The sequence below is a fragment of the Falco naumanni genome, chromosome 16, assembly GCF_017639655.2.
Source record: "Falco naumanni isolate bFalNau1 chromosome 16, bFalNau1.pat, whole genome shotgun sequence".
Lineage (NCBI taxonomy): Eukaryota > Metazoa > Chordata > Aves > Falconiformes > Falconidae > Falco > Falco naumanni.
In genome coordinates, this window is record NC_054069.1 from 4,637,345 (window position 1) to 4,656,154 (window position 18,810).

Here is an 18,810-nt window from a genome sequence, read left to right on the forward strand (position 1 = left end):
GCACCCACTGCTGGGCTCCCACAGATGTGACATCCACAAGCAACAGTGAAATATCAGCAGCATCATGGCTGGGCTTAAATCTTTACTGAGTCTCCATTTTTCTTTCTTTAAACGCTTACAGAATAAATGGAATTTATAATCAGAAACCATAAAATCTCTGATTTATGGTTCATCTTGATGACAATATTTAATAACTCGTGTATATTTTATTACATCTTTTTAATGCCCTGTTGTGGAATTTTACTTGGGCATTTTGCCCTCTATATCAACCTGTCGCAGCACAGATGGGCTGACTTTTTTGCTTTGGGCTGATGACGGAGCCAAGCGCGCTCGGGGTTGGGCTCTTCCCAGGGCTGCCGTCAGTCTGTCCAAGCGGGCTCTGAAAGCGGGGCTGGATGTCCAGCCGTGGTCCGGCTTCTTCCAAGAGCTGCTCCCCAGACTGCAGATCCAATGTTTTTTTCTGCCCAGGCAGCTCCTTTCCAACATCCCCAGCCAAGTTTCGGTGCAGGTGAGGAGAGAAATACAACTGTAGGGCCTCTCTTCCTTCCTCAAGGACTTTTTGCTTGGAAACGCGTATCTATTTAGGTTATTGCTCAAGTGCTTTCTCCTCTGGAGAGCACTGCCTGCCTTTCTGGGACCATTAATGCAAATTAGCTGATGCATCCTATCAGCCCCCAGCCTGCTGCACCCAGGGTACCAATCCTCTTCTCAGCACTTGTATGGGGAGGGGAAGCCCATAAGCACCGTAGCTGCGTTCTGGCTTTGTCAAGAAGCGGTGGCCCCCTCCATCCCTCCCTCCTAGCTGGCTTTTAAAAACGGCTGGATCCCAGCCCTGTGCTGCCGGACACGGAGAGAGGGTGCTGGAGGGAATGGGATGGGCAGCAGCTCGGGGCAGAGTCTGGAGAGTTCGGGCATGAGAGCGGGTCGCACGCTGCTCTGGACACCCGCAGCCTGTTCTGCACGTAAAACCCATGCCGGCGTGGGGACAGGTTGTGTTGCACTCGATCTGCTCTGGGCTGGCTCTAGGAGGGGTGGCATGTCTGGGGCTGCGTCGACCTGATTTTAGCCTGGTCAAGCCAGGATCGTGCAGTAACGTCCCCGTTCCTCCTGCTGAGCGTGGTCCAGTGAGTGATTTTCTTGCTCCTCAAGGACAGTGCCCCAACCACAGCGTGAAGCCTCCTGCTGAGCAAGCTGGGGGCAAGGGGATGGGGTGGGAGGACTAGCTGTGAGCACCCCCGGGGTCCAGAGCTGGCAGGCACCCCTACGAACTTGTTCGGCGCGTCTGTGCAACGCTGGCTCTGCTGACAGTTGCTGCCCATCCATCCGGCGCTCCCCTCGCCTCGCTGCTCTTGGCAGGAGCAGGGCCGGCAGAGCAGCCAGGTGGAGAGGAGGAAACGGGGCGAGACGGCTCGCTGGCGTGCCCGGCCGTGCACAGGGAGGGCTGCCCGCCTCGCTGCCCCCGCATGTTACAGGGGTGGTCGGCAAAGCCTCCCCCCAGCTCTCGGCAGCCGTCTGCGCGGGCTGGCTGGGAGGCTTTGTGGGCATCGGGGACCTGGGGAGAGCAGGAGGGGCTGTGGTCCTGAGCGGGGAGGGGGAGAAGGGGGGAAAGCAGCCAGGCAGGGAGGAGAAAGCAGCACGGCATCAAGCTCGTCCCATTTGGGTGCTGCAGGATTCAGCTTTTTTTTGGGGGGGGCAATGGCATCAGGCATTTTTTGGGTGCATGTTGGGGCTGTGGGTGAGGACAGGGTCTGTCGCCTCGAACGCTGTCCTCCTTTCTGGAGCAAACAATCTGAAGACAAGCAAGCCAGCCGCGGGTGAGGATAGTTTCTTCCCGTGTCCCCAGAAGATTAATGGCTGGAGAGAAGCTGGCTGTTAACCGGGGGATGCTGGCTGGAGCGGACTGCCTTGCACCTGCAGGCTTTCTCTCCCAGCACAGCACGGTTGGGCTGTGACCATCTGTTAAATGAAGGGGTGCTTGCAGGGCGATGCTGGGGACCTTGTTCCCTGCCCAGGGCAGGTGACCCTGTGCTGTCCCTCAAGTAAGGAGCACTGCAACCGCTTGGCTTTTGCACGGAGAAGGCAGAAACACCAGTTTACCTGATTGACTCTTATACAGCCACCGCTCTGCTGGGCCTGGCTGCTGATGGCTTCCTTTCAAATAGAGAATTTCAGGCTCCTTCACAATGTTTTGACAGTTTGGGGGATTGGTTATCGTGATTTTTGTTGTTGTTGTTGTTGGGTTGTTTTTTTTTTTTGTGGGGCTCAAACTGTTTTGCAAAAAACTTGCAGGGCTAGATGAAATGTTTGTGCTGGGAAATCAGCCCTCTTCAAAAGGGCTCCTGTTCCCTTGCAAAGCATTTGCAGAGTTTTCATCTGTGCATTTTGGCTTCTCTGATACGAGGCAGGAATCGTCCTGGGAATTGTCTTCTTGTTGGTTATTCTGCTGTCTCTGCTCCTGCCTTACCTCTGCTAGGAAAAAGGCAGAAATGAGAGTAACTGCAACCAGCCACCATCAAGAAAACATCCCTCTGTACTGCAGGTCTCGCTGGGCTTGGCTGGTTCTGGTCTAAACAAAGTCCTTGATTCCAAACAAAATCCTGCCTGGTACTAGTTGAATGGCTGAGGTCTCAGAATCACAGGGGTCTGGGGAATTTATTGCTACCCCTGACGGGGGCAAGGCAATTGTCCTGCATTTCCTTTCCTGGCTGCATGTGTTTTCTAAGAATTTGTTATTTTATTTAAGACCATGACCAAAGAGGACCTTAAACCTGTGGTGCTGCCTGGGAGGAGCAAGATGAGTCCTGCACAGATCTGAGATGGAAAAAAAAAGAAAAAAAAAAAAAAAAAAAAGAAAATCATTGGCAGGATAAAAACTCCTTCCCTGGTAGTTAATAGAGAAACAGGGAAGCAGGGAGGTGGCTTCCCCGGGCATGCGCATCACAAGGCTGGGCTGCCTGGCTCGGATGCTAAATTATAGTCTAGCAAAGGAGAAGCCTCCTGAGGAGGTGGGAAGTGATCACAGCCTATAAATACCTTCCAGGCGAGGTTGGAAATGAAGAAAGGGAATATTCATGGTCTCCAAAGGTGGTAGGACAAGGAGCGGTGGCCTGGAGCTAACTAAGGAAGGGAAAGTGTTTCTGCCTGGCCATTAAGAAAGTGCCCCGCAGGCCAGCGAGTGGGCAGTGGGGGGGACGGTCCCCAGGGAGGGAGCGCAGGCGCCGGCTAGCAGTGCAGGAGACGAGATGTTAATGGGGATGATGAAGGGAAGGATCTTTAGACAATGCAAGAGGTCGACCTGTTGACCCAGGCTGGCTCGCTGCTGGCCCTACGGTCTATATGGTGCCATGATAAATTCTACTTACCCTGCTTTACTGCAGGCGCTTTGTAGCTTGACTTAATGGCTAGGAAATGTCTTCACTTGACTGCTCCCCTTAAGACGAGAGCCTGTGATCCTCAGGTTTAAACAACAATTCACTGTCTGCAAAGGGATGACACCTTTTTATCCATTTCCTTCTCAGAGTCTGGACTCTTGGGGTCCTGGCTCCCCTTTGCCACCGATTTTGACCTCACTTCGGCCCCGCTGCCTTGCAGATTTGCACAAGCCGCCTTTGGGAGCATGTCTTTGGAGCCTGCATCCTCCGAGGGCTGATTTGGCCATGGTGCTATTAAATCAGTGGGCGGCGTGGGGCTCCCCGATGGTGCCGTGACCCCTTTTGATACCAGCCTGGAGAGCAGGAATCAGCTGCCGAAGGTGCAGAGGATGCTGCTGGCAGCAGATGCGCGCAGCACTACCAGCTTTTACTGCAGGTCTCGTAGGTCTCATCAGAGTTGATGTTTTTCTTAATGTTGCTGGCATCATGCGATTGCGCTGGAATCTGGGCTTTCATTTAGCAGCAGCTCCAAGATGCTAGCGTTGCAGAAAAAAGCGCGGACATACAGCTGGAACCTGTAGGCTAATAAAACCAGCCCATCTTCATTATGACTGTTTTTATTTTAGATGTCAAAATGAAAGGTGTGTGTGTGGGTCTAACTCGGAGCAGGGGAGGTAGGGAGATGCTCCAAGGGAGGGTTTTTATGGGATGCGGTGCTGTGCTGATTTGAGTTGTGGTGATGGAGGGGTGGCCCTGTACTGCAGGGCTGGAAAGGAGCTGGGGAGCTTTGACTCGTCCCTGGAGGGGAGCCGGTCACGCTGGATGCTTTTATTTAAGAAAATCAGTGATAGGCAAGGGAGAGATGGTATCTGACGCAGTGCCAAGGCTGGATGGCTGTGTCCCTGTGCTGGCCGGGTAGGATGAACAGCGTGTCCAGGAGCGATGCCCCAGGTTGCGGGCAAATGGGTGCTGGCAGCATCCCTCCAGCATGCCCTGAGGCTGCGCTCCCCAAGGAGCCTCCACCTTTCCTGGGACTGAGTGGTGCATAAACACCAAAGGAATGCCTGTCCCTTTTCAGAGGCTGTTACAGTAAATTGTTAGCAGGTGACGGCGCAGCAGAGGAACTGTCGCCATCGACGGCTTTTTGTTAATCTGATCTGAAGGGTCCCCTTGTGAATGCATCTGGAGCGGTCCCTGCTCTCCCTGCAAATGCAAATTGCAACATGCCAGCTCCCGGTGCCTTTGTCAGGTTGGAGGTAGGCAGGGAGGCCGATGCACAAGAGGTTTTCATGTCTCCACATGGGCAGCGTGCTCTCTGCTTTCGCATCCACAGCTTTTCACTTTGCACCCATTTGCCCATTCCCAGATGCACATCAGGGCACGGCGAGTAAGGATGGAGAAATCCACCTTTGAAACTCTGGCTGAGAATCTTCCATCGAAGCATGTTGCCCTCCAGAAAGTCCCTTCCTTGCAAAAACCTACGCTGTTTCCTGGGACAATTTCCATTTTTTTCCAGAGAAATTGAATTTCCATCGGGAAAATCTAAATCTAGGTGATGGCTGGTTGCCTGGAAGGAGCTCAGTGGTTTGGCTAGCTGATGGCTAAGCCAGGAGGAGTCATCCTTGCTGGCCAGGGAGACCTGCTGGGAGGCAGGGGGGGGAACCTCCCCTGCCAAGCCCACCTGGAAGGCAACTTGCCACGTTGTGTCCCTTCTAAAGTGAGTTTGTGAAACCCAGATGGCTCTTCTAGGAGCTGGGAGGTAGCTGAAATGTCCTTCTTGCATTAGCTGAAATGGTACTTCCAAGGGGCAAAAAAAATAATCCATTCCATGGAAATTTAACTTTTTGGGAATTTCTGCGGAGAGGGGAAGTTAGGGGATATTTTTCTTTTTCATTATATATATATATATATATATATATATATATGAGTTTCAGTGGATTTCCATTTTCTAGTCAGCTCTCTGTGAGATGCTGTTTCTGCAGGCAGTGTATGACTTTTTTTTTTCCCCCCTCAGGAAATTTTCCAATATCAATTTAATTTTGACTCTCACAACTGCATCTATTCCATGGGGAAGCATACCCTACGGCCTCGCCAAGAAAGTGTTTCCTCTTAACCGCGAGTTCATTTTCCAGTTTAAAAACATCATTCAGTCATTCCTAATGAAAGATATAATCAACTTTCAGGCTTCATGGCTTAGCTGAGCCCCTAATGGAGATGGGGAAGCCATTCCTGCAGCAGCTCAGCCCTTATTTCCCACGGCAGGCATGCTCACACCTTGGAAAGGATGGGTTTCACTGGGTGAAACTGCACCCAGAGGGGCTAGAGCCACTCCACGTGGATGCAATTCCATGAGTTGTTTCCCGCAAAGATTTGTCCTCCTCTGTAATTGCGATGATGCTCCACAAATTCGGCACGGCTTCTGCAGAAGCAGATGATAAAGAATTTGACCCAGCTAGGCTTAAAACAAATAAAAAGAAGCGTGCCTATGTATGGTGGGGAGTTGACCCAACAAAACCCAGAAAAAAAGCAGGGAAATCTCCGTTTGTGTCCCATCTGATTGTATTTTCATGCCCACACATTTGCTCTGTATAAATGTTTTTGGAGCGCTGGGGGGAAGAGTCTCTCGTGGCAGTGACGTGCTGTGCAACAGAAAGAGATGGGTTATTGGGAGAGCTCGCTGAATTCCTCCACGGATACGGTACCGCACGTCCCCTCCTGTGCCCGCATCTTCCCATCCACTGCCTCCTGAGCAAGTGGAAATATGAATGCAAATAGCTGCAAGCAAATAAGATCAGGGGGAGATAACGGAGCAGTAGGAGACCTGGAAGTCACGTCAGGTCTGTCTGCCCAGCTGGGATGGGGCTGCATCGAATAACCTGAGTTAGTTTTAAATAAGCAGCATGGGAGGTCCAAATGGGACCTGGCAGAGCTGGGTGGAAGTTAATCAGCTGAATATTTACCCAGCTTGGTGGAGGAGGAGCCCTGTGCTGGGCTGGGTGTAAGCGAGCCCTGGAAGTGGGCAGGTTGAGCTCAGACGGGCAGAAATCCCATGGCAGCAAACCATGACAGCATCCAGAAAACTCTGCCGGTTTCGGAAAAGGTGGCTCAGGGTTGGGATGTTGAGGGGCTGCTTCTTCCAAGCGAGTTGCCCGAGCCGGTCCCCTGTTCCGGGTGGCTTCATGTGCTTAGCAGATGGCTCATCCCTCCGTCCTTGCATCGGAGGATGCACAGTGCTGCCAGGAAAAATTCCCTAAGGACTACAGCATGCTCAGATGTGACACGGGGCAGGGGCCATTGGGACAAACTCGTCCCTTCAGCCAGGGCTGGCTGGTCTCTCTCTGCAAAGGGCTTTTAGGTTTCCTCCCTGCCGCCCTCCCTGTTCCATGGCTATGAAGACTCAAAATTTCAGAAGCTGAGAAATAAAAAAACACTGCAAATTCTCCTCCCTCCCCCCCCCCAAAAAATGATGAGCCAACATAAATTTTTAATTTAAATGTTTGCGTACAAATTACCTGACAATCCAAACAGAGAGGCGTTTTGAGGCAGTACTTGAGCTTTTCATTCAGAAAATATTGAAGCATCTTGACCTGACAGTTTCAGAACTCGCCCATAAAGCTTCTGAAGTGAAAAATTAATCCGAAGTAACCTCTTTTTCTGCTTTTCAAAAGCAGATTGGCTTTTGATGAATGCTTATACGTACTTGATAGATCCCAGCCAACCGAGCCCAGCTCTTCCCCCTTAACTGGTCTGAATCCCTGGAGCATCGGAGGGTCGGCACCCTGCGGGGTGGTCTGGGTGTTGGCGATGTCGCCAGATGCCTGGAGCATTTCCATTCCTACCTCCTCTCCTTTTGCTGCCGCTGTCAATCTGTGCCTGTCCTTCCTTCTTGCAACAGCCAGGTGTCTTTTGCTGCTGTCTTTTATCCCTCTGAATCTACCTTATGGGATTAGGCATGAAATGTAAGGGCTGTAGCACATAATAGCGGGGCTGTAATTACCTTACAAATACAGTGTTGATTTCACTGTGGTAAGGCTTTTGAATAACCTCATCACCACCCACTAGTCGCTATAACTGGAATTTCTCTACGTTTCAGCTGGAAGGTTACCTACATCTCCGCAATTGTGGCTTTGGCTTCTTGGTCGCCATGGCTGTGTGTTCTTAACGTTCAGCAGCATCCCTGATTTTGCACTTACACTCTAATTAATTTGCAGCCACGGAGCTAGCCTTGGAGTTGTACGAGTGTAGTGGAAATTACAGGTGTGGGAAGCGTCGCTACTGTGTAATCATAGCGCGATTGCCGGCTAATTGCACCCCTCGTGCTGTGAGTATATAACCGCGTTAAAGTTTTGGTGGGACTTCCCCTGGGTCTGTTGGCACGGGTTTGGCTGGGCAGAGCGTGCCGAGCTGTAGCAGATTCCTCCATCCAGGCACAAACCTCCTTTGACAAAAGGCTGGGAAACAGCAGCTTGCCCGATCCATCCTGCCTTGTGACTTTTTGCCCATTATCCCAGCCTGGACATGGCTTCGTGGCACCGCTCGGCAAACTTCAGGGCTGGCTTGATGAGCGACCTGAAGCTAATTGCTAACCCGTTTGTGTGTCTCCACCCCCCACCCCACCCCACTCCATTAAAACACGCGTTGCCGTTTCCCTGCCTTTTTGGAGCTAGTTGAGATACACAGATGACAAGCGCTGTAACATAATGGATTTTTATTATTATTAAGCTCCCAGTGACTCTTTCCCTGTCAGTGTAATAGGGCTAATGAAATGTCCCCACCGCTCACGGGAGCTGGGAGGACAATTTGGTCCGGTTCTCTGTAGCATTTGGAAGAGGTGAAACGCTGGTTGTTGTTATTTATTACGGATCTGGTTTACTTAGTGCTGTGTTTATTGAGTCTGTCTCCCACTCGCAAATGCCGAATACAGTTCCCAGCGCCTCTGCCGGTGCCAGGGATCCTTCCTGCCGCCTCTGAGCTGCCTGCAAGTTGCCAGCTGGACTTGCTGTGGACTCCAGCTAAGGACAGTGGGCCAGGTTCCTCCCTGGTGTAACATCATTGACTCTAATTAAGCTACGCCAGGGAGAAGTTTGGCCCGCTTCATTTGCTAGCCGTGCTCTGATGCCAGTCAAAACGCACGGCGGGTGCCAGCAAGGGCTGTGGCAGCCCAATTTCAGCGTGGGACAAAAGTCCTTGCATCTTTGGTGTGAGGCACCAGTGTCCGCTGATGGGGAGAGAATGGGGGGATCAGACAAGGTGCTCACTCTAGGGCTTCGTGTCTCATGGTATTCCAGGTTTCATCTCCCTGTCCTCTTCCCTGGCTGCCCGGAGGTATACAGAAAATAAAAACAAAGCAAGAGGGGATAGAATGGACGGAGGATCCTTAAGTAACAGGAGGTTGGACTCAAAGCGGAGGAGCTACTGCTTTCAGGCCCTCTGCATCTGTCCCAGTTTGCTCGTTACGTGCACGGCACTGGCGTCAGGGCTGTGTGCTTAGAATCAAAGCCTTGTTTGCTGGTGGCAAACTTTACCCAGTGACAGCACCAGGCTCACCACTGCATCCCCACGCAGGGCAACACCAGGAGAGCCCGCGCTCTCCTTGACCCATCCCTTGCAGGGGACGTGGTACCGCAGCCCCAGCATCACCTGGCCTGGTGAACATCACTCCCACCGCATCACCTCCACCACTGCCCGCCGGGCAAGCGCTGGACCCCGCTGTGACCAGCACCAGCGAGGGCCGGGCTGCGCTTCCCCATCACCTCCCGATCGCTGCCCAGAGGCGGCCGCTTCCCGGGGAGATAATTCAGTTGCCTGGTTCAAAGCACAGTTGAAGTTTCTGGCAGATCTGGGGCAGAGTTTTAAGAGTGTCTGTATTTTCTCCCACACCGTCTGAAGTGAGGCACATCCAAGGCTTGCAGCCCTTGGCTTTCATCCACCTCACCGCAGGCATTTGTGAACTGCTCTCCTCTGAATCAGCTCTCCCATTTTAATATTTCCTGGGGTGTTTTAGAGAGTGGCTCTCGCTCTCTGAATGCAGGGACATGTTATTTTTTTTAAAAAAATATAGTTAAGTCTAAAGGCAACAAAGTTGTGGCTTTTAGTGCGTCCCCCCTCCCTGTTCTTCTGATAGGGGCGGTGGTGCTGTGCTGGGGTGAGGTGGGTGCTGTGCTGGGATGAGGTGGGTGCTGCTGCGTGCAGGATGATATGTCTGAGGCTCCAACAGATGGAGGTTTGCATCTCCCACTATCTCCTCTGCAGGGTTCCAAGAGCTGCCACTCTGCTTGCTCCCCTGGGGTCTCCTCCCCGGAGGCTGTGAGGTCCTTTTGTACCCGTGTTTGCACATCTCGGGTTATCTGAGGACACGGGGTGCAGAGAGCAGCAGGTTTGACGACAGCAGGGACATGTATGGAAAAGTTATGGTGCAAACAGTTGGGAACTGATAACTTGCAGTGATGCCTTTGCCAGGAGGGGAAAAAAAAAAAAAAAAAAAAAAAAAAAAGAAACAACCTTGTAAATTCACTTTGTTTTGATATTCAAATACTCCTTTCCATGTGGTGTATGTGCTAATGTGTATGCTGGTGTTATAGCATTATCAGAACAAAATATTCAGATGATTTCTAACAGAATTTGTGTTTCACAAGCTACTTGGAAATGTTGGCTTGGAAACAGAAGTGCAGCATTTGGAGTCTGTTTCTCCCGGTGGGGGTAGTAACTGGCCCTGAGCTGCCCACAAGGCTGGGCTTTGGAGCGTGGGATCTGGACAACCTCTCCCAGCAGGCAGGGATGGGGCTCTGGAAATCTCTGCTGGAAAAAGTCCCCCTCCCCAGCATGGAAGCAGCCCCCTAAATAAAGACCAGGAGGAGCCCCCAGCCCCTCCTGCCCTTGGTCCCTCTTCCACAGATGCTGCCCGGCTGCGGAAAAGACGCAGCAGGACGTGCAGGGCTGCTTTGACGTGGCAGCTCTGCTGGTGGCACACCAGACCCGTGTCGGCATCCCAGCTCCGCTCTCCTGCCGGCACCATCCATCGGCTCCGTGCCTGGATTCCTCAGCTGAGACCGGGTCGAGGCTTTTAAGCCTTCATACCCGCCGAAATGAGCAGCAAATCAATGAAGGCCTAATAAAAGATGATTGGAAATTGCTAATAGGAGCATGGGAGGGCAGCCCTGCCTCCCGCAGCCAAGATGAGTATGGATTTTCTCGTGCCAGGGACTGTAAACACGTCCAAATTCCCCAGGCAGCCCCGGATGCTCACCTTCTCCCTTTGCCCTCCTTGTTCTCCTGCAGCCTGCAAAAAAGGAGGCCGGTAATGGTAATTAGCTAGGCTAATTAGCCGGCAGTGGCAGGGAGGGCTCAGCCTGCCTGCTGGGGTGTGAGGGAGTGAGCTGGGGCAAGGAGCATCTCGGCAAACGCGTGCAGGATGGTCTGCCCTGCTCCTGCCCCGCTGGGGTCGGTCCCCATCCCACGGTAGATGTGGAGGGGCAGGGAGGGGATCAATCAGGGCAGGGAGCAAGGGCACAGACTGGCAGAGCTCTCCCCACCTTGGTGCTGGGCTCCAGTTTTGACTCCTGATAGCTGCCTTATTTACGGACTCGCATCTCCCCCCTCTCCTCTCCCTCCGGCAGCGCCGAGGCAGCAGCCGCGGTCCCAGCGCCCCGCAGCCTCCTGATCACTAATAGATCACCGCCGATAAACACGCTCCTCTGCACCGTATTCGGCAGCTGAACCCCCTCCTGCCCTTCGTGTTGGTGGTGCTGGGGAATGATGTATGAAATCCAAGTTGGTTTGATTCATACGAGTTGTGTTCACCTTGCAGAACAGGCTGTCACAAAAAATAATAAACCTCCTTGTTTTAATGCCCGGAGAGGCTGTTGGACGGGCGGCAGGATGGGTTTAGATCCTCTTCCAAGGAAAGAGATGCTTTTGAGGAAGACTGATAGCAAGCCACAGGATGGCTGCACAAACAGTAAATAATAATTATGGGAGCGGGGTCCCGTCACACGAAGTGTGGCACCGATGCCGTGAACGGGATGGATCCTGACCCACGGTCTGTAGGGTCTAAATGGGTGTTGCAAAGGACAGGGGCTCGCCAGCAGCAGTGAAGCGACCTGTCCCTGGTCACCCAGGAGGAGAGGTGGCACGGTCCGGGATGCTGTGGCTTGCTAGCTAAGTTGGCACAAGGATGCTGCCCAGGATGGCTGCAGTTCGTCATCGCTTGTGTTCAAGGGGACTTCACCAGCAGAGACAAAACCCGGCTGGGCAGCTGCTCACCCCTTGATGTATCTAGTCTGTCGCTTGGACTTTGAATTTTTGTCGTGCCACAGCGGAGCCCTTTCTTGGGCCCAAGCCAGCTTTCAGGAGGCCTTTTCTTTGGAGTGAACGCACCGGCACAAGTTACCTGGTGACTGGTTTCTCGCTATAGCCTCGTCTCTCCCCTTTTTGGGCAGCAGCTCAGGTCATGGTGCCCGTCTCTGCTTGGCACCAGACCTGCCTCAGGCCTGACCTGAGCTCAACCTCTTGGTCCCTCTCCCTCGGGATGCTTCGCCGTCTCCTGCGTCGGGGTGCGATGCCCAAAGCTGCGTCCTCTTCCATGCCCCGCAGCAGCCCACGCATGCGCGCAGCACCGAGGCAGAAAGTATTAATGGGGGGAAAAGTTAACCACATTTATTGAACTGCAAAAAAGGTTGTTTTTATATCCCTTTATTGGAATATAAAGACAGCTTTTATAACCTTTTAAAGGGGCATAAAAGCAGCTCAGAGACTAGAAAGCTTGCTCCTGTTGAAGGCAGGCAGAGAGAAGGGGAAGGAGGAGAACAAACATCTGCCATGTCTTGGGGTCAGAAGTAGCCGGGGGGTGGGTGGGAGGGGGTGGCTGGGGCTGCTGGCAGCCCGGGTCCGAGCTGGTTGTGGGGTTGCCTGTCTCGGGGCAGTCTGGAGCCCTCGCTGCCGTTAGCAGCCCTGCCTCTGGGCTTTGACACGCGTTCCTCCTCCCGGCGGCTGCAAAGCCAGTTCCTCAGACCTCTCTTGGGAGGGGTAGGTGTTGTAGTTAGCGAGCCAACCTCTTCCATTTCATTTTCCTCCCCGGTCCTCTGTGAATAAATACGGTTTTGGCTTCGTTCCTCCTGGAGCGAGGGAGGAGGGAGCCTGTAAAGGTCTTGCTTTGGGGCTGGAGGGCAAGTTTGCTCCGCAGGCTGCTCCAGTCTCCCACAACACCCGACATCTCCGGTGGCACCGCGGTGAACCAGCTCGCAAACTCGGTGGCCCAGGAGTGCCAGTTAATTCGGGATGTGTTCGGATCTGGGGCTGGCACGTTGTATCCTCTTTTCCCCACTGCTGCCTGCAGCATTTTGGGGCGAGCGCGGGGGTGTGCTGCAATCCCCCTCCTCCATGGCATGGGATTTGCTGCCTCCTCGCTCATCCCAACCAGTGGGTCCGTCTGCTGGTTGGGATGAGTTTAAAAGCAACATCTTCAAAGCCAGGAGAAAGCTCCTTCCCCCTTCTCCAGGGCTGCCAGACGGTGGTCCGAAAGCGTTTGGCACGTTGCAGGTGGTTACAGCCTGGCCACCTCGTGTTGGCACGCTCTTCCCAGGATGGAGATGGGTTTTCTCCATCCGACGGGGGAGATGTGCCTTTTTCTTTTCCTTGTTCACGCAGCAGTCGGTCTGACGCGACATTAAAAGAGGAGAGTGACCTTTACACTGGTCTCCAGCTCAGGGGAGGGGAGAGCTGAGCCCCCATCTGCAGCAAGGCACATTTTGAATATGGATAGGTCGTGAGTCTCCCTTATCCCCACACCATCTCCCAAATAATAAGCTTCCAGAGATAATGCTGTGGGGCTGTGAAGAGGATGGGAGCAGGAGCAGCTGCTTCTAATTTCACTTCATGGGGAGGGAGGCGATGCTGAGAGCACCCCGCATTCTCTGCACATATTTTTCATCATTATAGGCAGAAATGCCAGAGTGGTGACAGATATTAATGCAGTTCACGCCGGGAGAAAATCTTCTTTCCATCAGACTCAATGTGCAGCAAGAGGGCAGTGCCATTTGCAACCCTAGGGAGGATATGTTTGAAAGGTGATGTGTTTTTTACCCAGGAAGTTTTATTCCAAGACAAAGTTCAGTTTGGAGAAAGGGCACATGAAACTGTCCCACTGGGGGCCACAGGATCATCCCGTGCCCGTGCCACGGATCTGGGTGAAGCAGCAGTGCTGGGAATTAATTCAGATTTTGGTGTCACTCCAATTACCCTCCACTGGCTCTGCAGTGTCACCACCGGGGGTGTCATTGCCCCAGGTGGCGGTTTTTGTGACCTGGGGTCCCAGCCTGCCCCCAGCCCTGACCCACAGCGATGCTGTCAGGTTTGCAGACTTGCTCCACGGAGGGCTACACTTCCTTGCGCCCCTCAGCCTCCTTTTATTTGCTTATCCCACTAAATATTCATCAGTAACATTTAAGACAAAGGAAAGAGATAATTACAAGGGGAGAGTTTTTTTGCAGTATTAAAGGTTAACAGAATTCTTGGCATTTGTGCCTTGTCGATCTCCATGTAATTATGCTCATTTCCCAGAATTCAGAAGCGACTGTGCCTGCTAACGCTCAAAGATGGTACCCCGGGAATTAAATTTATGAGATCATTTCTCAAAATCTTCAGATTCAAACCAAGCATCTTGCTTAATGGCATGACTATTATTAATATTATTCTTGGATGCCTAGCACCGTGAGGGTCAGAGGACTAGTGGCAAAGCTAAAATGGATACAGGCAGAGAGCAGCACGCCCAGCTTTTGTTCCTGAGGAGCGCTCAAGCAATTTGGCCACCTCGGTGCCTTGGAAAATCAGGTTGGCAAAAGATGGGCCCTGCAAAGGTGCAGGTGTTCAGGGTTGGGGTACCCAAGAAGCAGCCCCTTTTTGGCTGTGGCTGGTTGGGAGTCTAGAAAAGCAAAGCTTGCACCTCCCCATCCTCTTTTTGAAGGTGACTGAGCGAGGTCCAAAAGCAGCTGCAGGCAAAAGGCAAATCAGTGTCTCCAGGAGAATCTGATTTTCAAAGATGCCAAACACCTGGCAGTGGGTTGGGGTTTTGCTGAGAGCTGCTGAGCGTGCTCAGTGGTTTCAAAAGAGGGAGTGCAGGGGCTCTGCTCTTAATATCTGCTTTTTATCGATCATCGTGGTCTAAAACAAGATATTTGCTCCTTTCCTGGTACCTGCCTCATCTGGTTTGCATGGGCCAAGTGGTTTTCTGGTAGGAAAGGGCTTGGCTGGGGAAAATGAGGTGGAGGGAGGGTGAGTGCAGTGGTGGGCGAGCATCAGCCAGGGACATTTACCTTCTTGCTTCTCCTTGGAGTTCAGGATGTGTGTGTTGATATCCAGATGGGCTGGGGAAGGCTTGGCTTGGCATGTCTTATTTGCAGCCGTCCCAGGAGCAGGCACAGCAACTCTTGGAGCTGCTTCTCTAAAGGGTTATGTAGGGCAGAGCTCACAAATGGCCCCAAACTGTGGGCAGAAGCTCGTGGTTTTAGATTTAAGAGAGCTGTGCTGGAGCTCCCAAAGGTCTGCGCTGGGACCTGAGGAGGGGCTGGCTTCGTTTTTTAGCTTATTCAGCTTTTTCGCTCTTCCCGTGTGCACTTACTCCTGTTAAAGCGCAGAGTGGATTGAGTTGTAGAGCGCTGGGTTAATGTCATACGCTTATAAAACGCTATTAGACGGCTAATGGGATGGTTTTAGCCCATGTCATCAGCTGTCTCTGGCACCTGATTCATGCGGAGCGAGCATATAGGATGCCTTTTGGGGCGTTAATATAGCGACGTAACCTCACAACAATTCAACAAGAAACAGATTTATGGAAAACCAATATTGATTTGTACCCTGGATCAATCTCGGTTCATAACTCATCGTGCCAACGTGGCACAGTATCCCCTCGATGATTTCTTTTAAACTCCACATATAGATGTTTAATCTTAAGACTGGATGTACAGAAATGCCACTTCATAAATATGCACGCTGTGTTGGCTGGGCTGTTGTAAAAGGCTCAAACGCCAAGAACCGTGGGAGAAAAGCATAATCCCAAAGGAAAAGCTGGGCCTTGGGGACTGCTGTGCCTCCCCCAGTAGAGCTGGTGTCCAAGCTGCAGCACTGCCTGGCCCATCTGTAACGTGCATCAGAGCATCCTCAAGGATGCTGTCCTGTATCCCTGCGTGCGGTAGGGGTGGCAGTGCTAGATGGTGTGTTTTGGCAGCTAGCAAGGCGGCTTTCCTTTTCCCCTGGGGCTTCCTTCTGGGTTACCTCTTGAGACGCTGCAGGGAGGTAAATCCTTTGCTGGCTTTGGCTTTGCAGCACCAGCTTGGGACGGGCTTTTGCAGGGCAGCTGGCCCTCCAGCTCCTTGGCTGCAGCGAGCGCGAGGCAGTGCAGCTCAGCTGGGGATGCTCTGGAAGGAGTTAACTCATGCTTGAAAATCCCAAGCCCCTGAGCAAGAGAGCAAGCGACAAACCTGAGCCCAACAGCTTTTTAAAGGGCAAAAAAATTGTTTCTTTTCACGGCAAAGCGGAGGCAGGGCAGCGGATCTCAGCGTGGCTTTAGGGAAAGGCTCCCCAAAGCACATTTCATTCCAATTTAATAGGACGGTTACTGGAAGTTTCTATAAATGCCGGTTAAATATTAACAGCATCTTTAGCGGGGATTGATGGGGTCTCCTGTGTTGTTTTTAAACACCACGGAGAGGGTGCTGGTAGTCGCTGCCTGCCTTCGGTGTAAGGGATCGAGGGCTGAGTGCCCATGAGGATGCTGCTTGCATTCAGAAAACTGGCCTAGAAATTTCCCCGAACAGGCAATTTCTCCAGCTCGGCGCAGGAATGCCTTTGGGGCGTGAAGGGCTCAAAATGGCTCCAGCCAAGTAAGGCTCTCAATCATTGTTTCTTAATTGGGGCCACCACCATTAACGAGGGGATAAATGAGTCAGGGTGGTGAGCAGGGAGACCACGTCCTTTGTGTCTGCCCTGAATGGTTGTAGACGTTGAGGGCTCAGTAGTTATTCAGGAAAAGCTCCCCCGGACTCATGTGTCATTCACCTGACTAATGCCAAGAAAATTAAGCACTTTTTTGCAACTCTGGGCTTATTGGAGAATAATGTGGTATGCGATAGCACGACTGGGGTTATGAAATCATGTTTTCATTTTGAAGGAACAAGAATGGTTCGAGCATAAATTATGTTTCTGATCATATTTGGCAATTTCAGATTAAAAATAAATTTCCACTTTGGGGTTATAGATTGCCATCTATCAGCTTCCTGAAAAGGAAGAAAGGAATTAAAAGAAAAATCTGGCTGTACAAATTGCCTTGCTATGACCTACTTAGTTGAAAGTAATTTTTTTATTTATTTATTTATTTTTGTTCAGGAATGAAATATTTCGGTGTGGGGAGGCGTAGTATTGTATGTATGTAGGTTTGCAGGTGGCAGGTATATAGTCACGGGCTGTAAGGGAGGATCTATCAACCATCCCTACAAGCAGCTACAAGCAAAATAGATGCTAGAATCATGCTGGATATTTCTGAGAAAGCAGAAAAAATTGCAGCAATCATGTTGTTTTACTTGATAGAGGAACCTTAACTGCAATTTTGCATCTGGTTATCAGCCTTTGGGACCACTTAAATCTGCAGATGAGATACTTGAGTTGGTTCTGCTTAAAAAGCCCGAGATTGGGGCAGTGTTTGGGTAAGAAGGAGCCGGGGTCCCTCTCAGCAGGCTGTGGGAAGCGATGGCCTGGGCCAAATGCCACTGTTCTTCCCCGGGGGTGTTTTGGGGGGGCTGTTTTGCTCTCTGCTCTGCCTGCAAGCCTCCCCCTCCCTGATCGCTCTGATAGAGATGCTCCTCTGCAGAGCAAACCCGTGGGCTCTTGCTCCTTCTAACCCCATCCCGGTCCATGGTTTCAGCATCCTCCCTTCCAGTTGCCATCTCTCCAGGGGAGACCCTTGCCCTGCCTCCATCCCTGCTGCTGCTTTGCTTCCCACCGCAATCCCAAGCCATGCCAGCCCGTGCTTCCCTGCCTGTGCTGCTTGTGCTACCCTGTTTGTGGTCTCTGCCAGGAGAGGGGGGCCTTTAGCCTTGCTGGAAAGAAGGAGGTTGAGGAGATAGATACGGAGATAAATATGTACCTAGACTGTGCCTGTGCTTTGCTCCTTCTGTTTGTCTCCTGCCTGTTGCTCGCAAAGGAAAGAAAGGGGGGGAAAATAAAACCAACCAACAACTCTTAGATAAGTAGGAAAAAAGGCAAGAAGCTGAAAGCAAGAGGCTGTGTTTCGTGCTCGGATAGGTGCTGCTTTGCAAGTAGCTTAGCCTGTGTACGGCAGACTCTTCTTCTGCTGTGGTCAAAAACCAACGAAGGAAAAAAAGACTCTCTCATCCCCAGAGGAAGCTACAAAGCTCTCTTTCTCTTGCTGCTGAACCTTCACAGCTGGACTCAGTTGCTGGCTCCTCTGCTGCTGGAGCAACTGAATTATTTAAAGGAACCTTGATTTCATTTTCTCTTTGCTGTTTTCGTGCGTTGTGTTTATTGTCTATAGATATTTTTATAGTCTGAAGCAATTACAGCTGTCAGAAAAGAGACGAGCTGTGACAGGCTGATTTATATGTACATTGTATGTATGCAAGAGAGGGAGAGCTGGAGACGGGGAGATAGACCAGGGATTCTGCTGGGCTTTAGTATGCAGGAGCCGGCGATATTGGCTTTAAATTCCCTGGGATCTTCAAACAATACTGATGATCTCCTAACAGTGGGCCAAATTCAGCCTTTGCAAGGGCTGAAGCTGCTCAGCGGGTCACGTTCTGCCCCAACCTCACGTGCTTCCAGTGCAGGCAGGCGCTTTCTCTCGTGATTTAAGATGCTTCTGGCAATCTGGGCCTGAACGCTGTGTTAAAAGGTTAACTGGCTGTGGTTATTGGAATCCCTTTGGTTTTGCTGACACAGGAGGTGGTCTCTGCCCATCCAAAAGAGCAGCCTCGCAGAGAGAGCAAGCTCTTGCGTGATGAGCGTGGCGATGGCTTGCAGGTCCCGTGCACGAGGGTGTTCCCCAGCAGCACGGCAGGGTCCCCATCCCACTGAGGGCGCTTGGATGCTGCAGCAATCAGCAAAAGCAGTGTCTTTTATTCTTTGCCGGCTTGTGCACCCTGGTGCAATGCCAGGATGCTGTAAGAGGCATCTCACCCTACCGCTGATGGTCTGGCTTGTTGCAGTTGGGTTTCAGAGACCCCTCCCATGTAATTTGTGGGCCCAAAGGATCTGCTGAAGGCAGGCTTTTACCCCTCCCCTGCCAGGCTGGCCAGGAGCAGAGATGCAGAGGTTAAACTCCTCCTGCCAAGCTCTGGGGAAAGCTGCTCTCCCCTCCAGGGGGATGTAGGATAGGTATTCAAGGAGCAGAGAGCCTCCAGAAGAGGAAGAAGTCGAGAGACTTGCAAAGCAA

General features: G+C 51.9%; 1 protein-coding gene across 1 annotated transcript in view; it reads left to right on the forward strand.

The window, feature by feature from the left end:
• LOC121098339 (protein CEPU-1) overlaps positions 1–18,810 on the forward strand; it is a 352,520-nt gene that overhangs the window by 189,013 nt on the left and 144,697 nt on the right. The window lies entirely within an intron of this gene.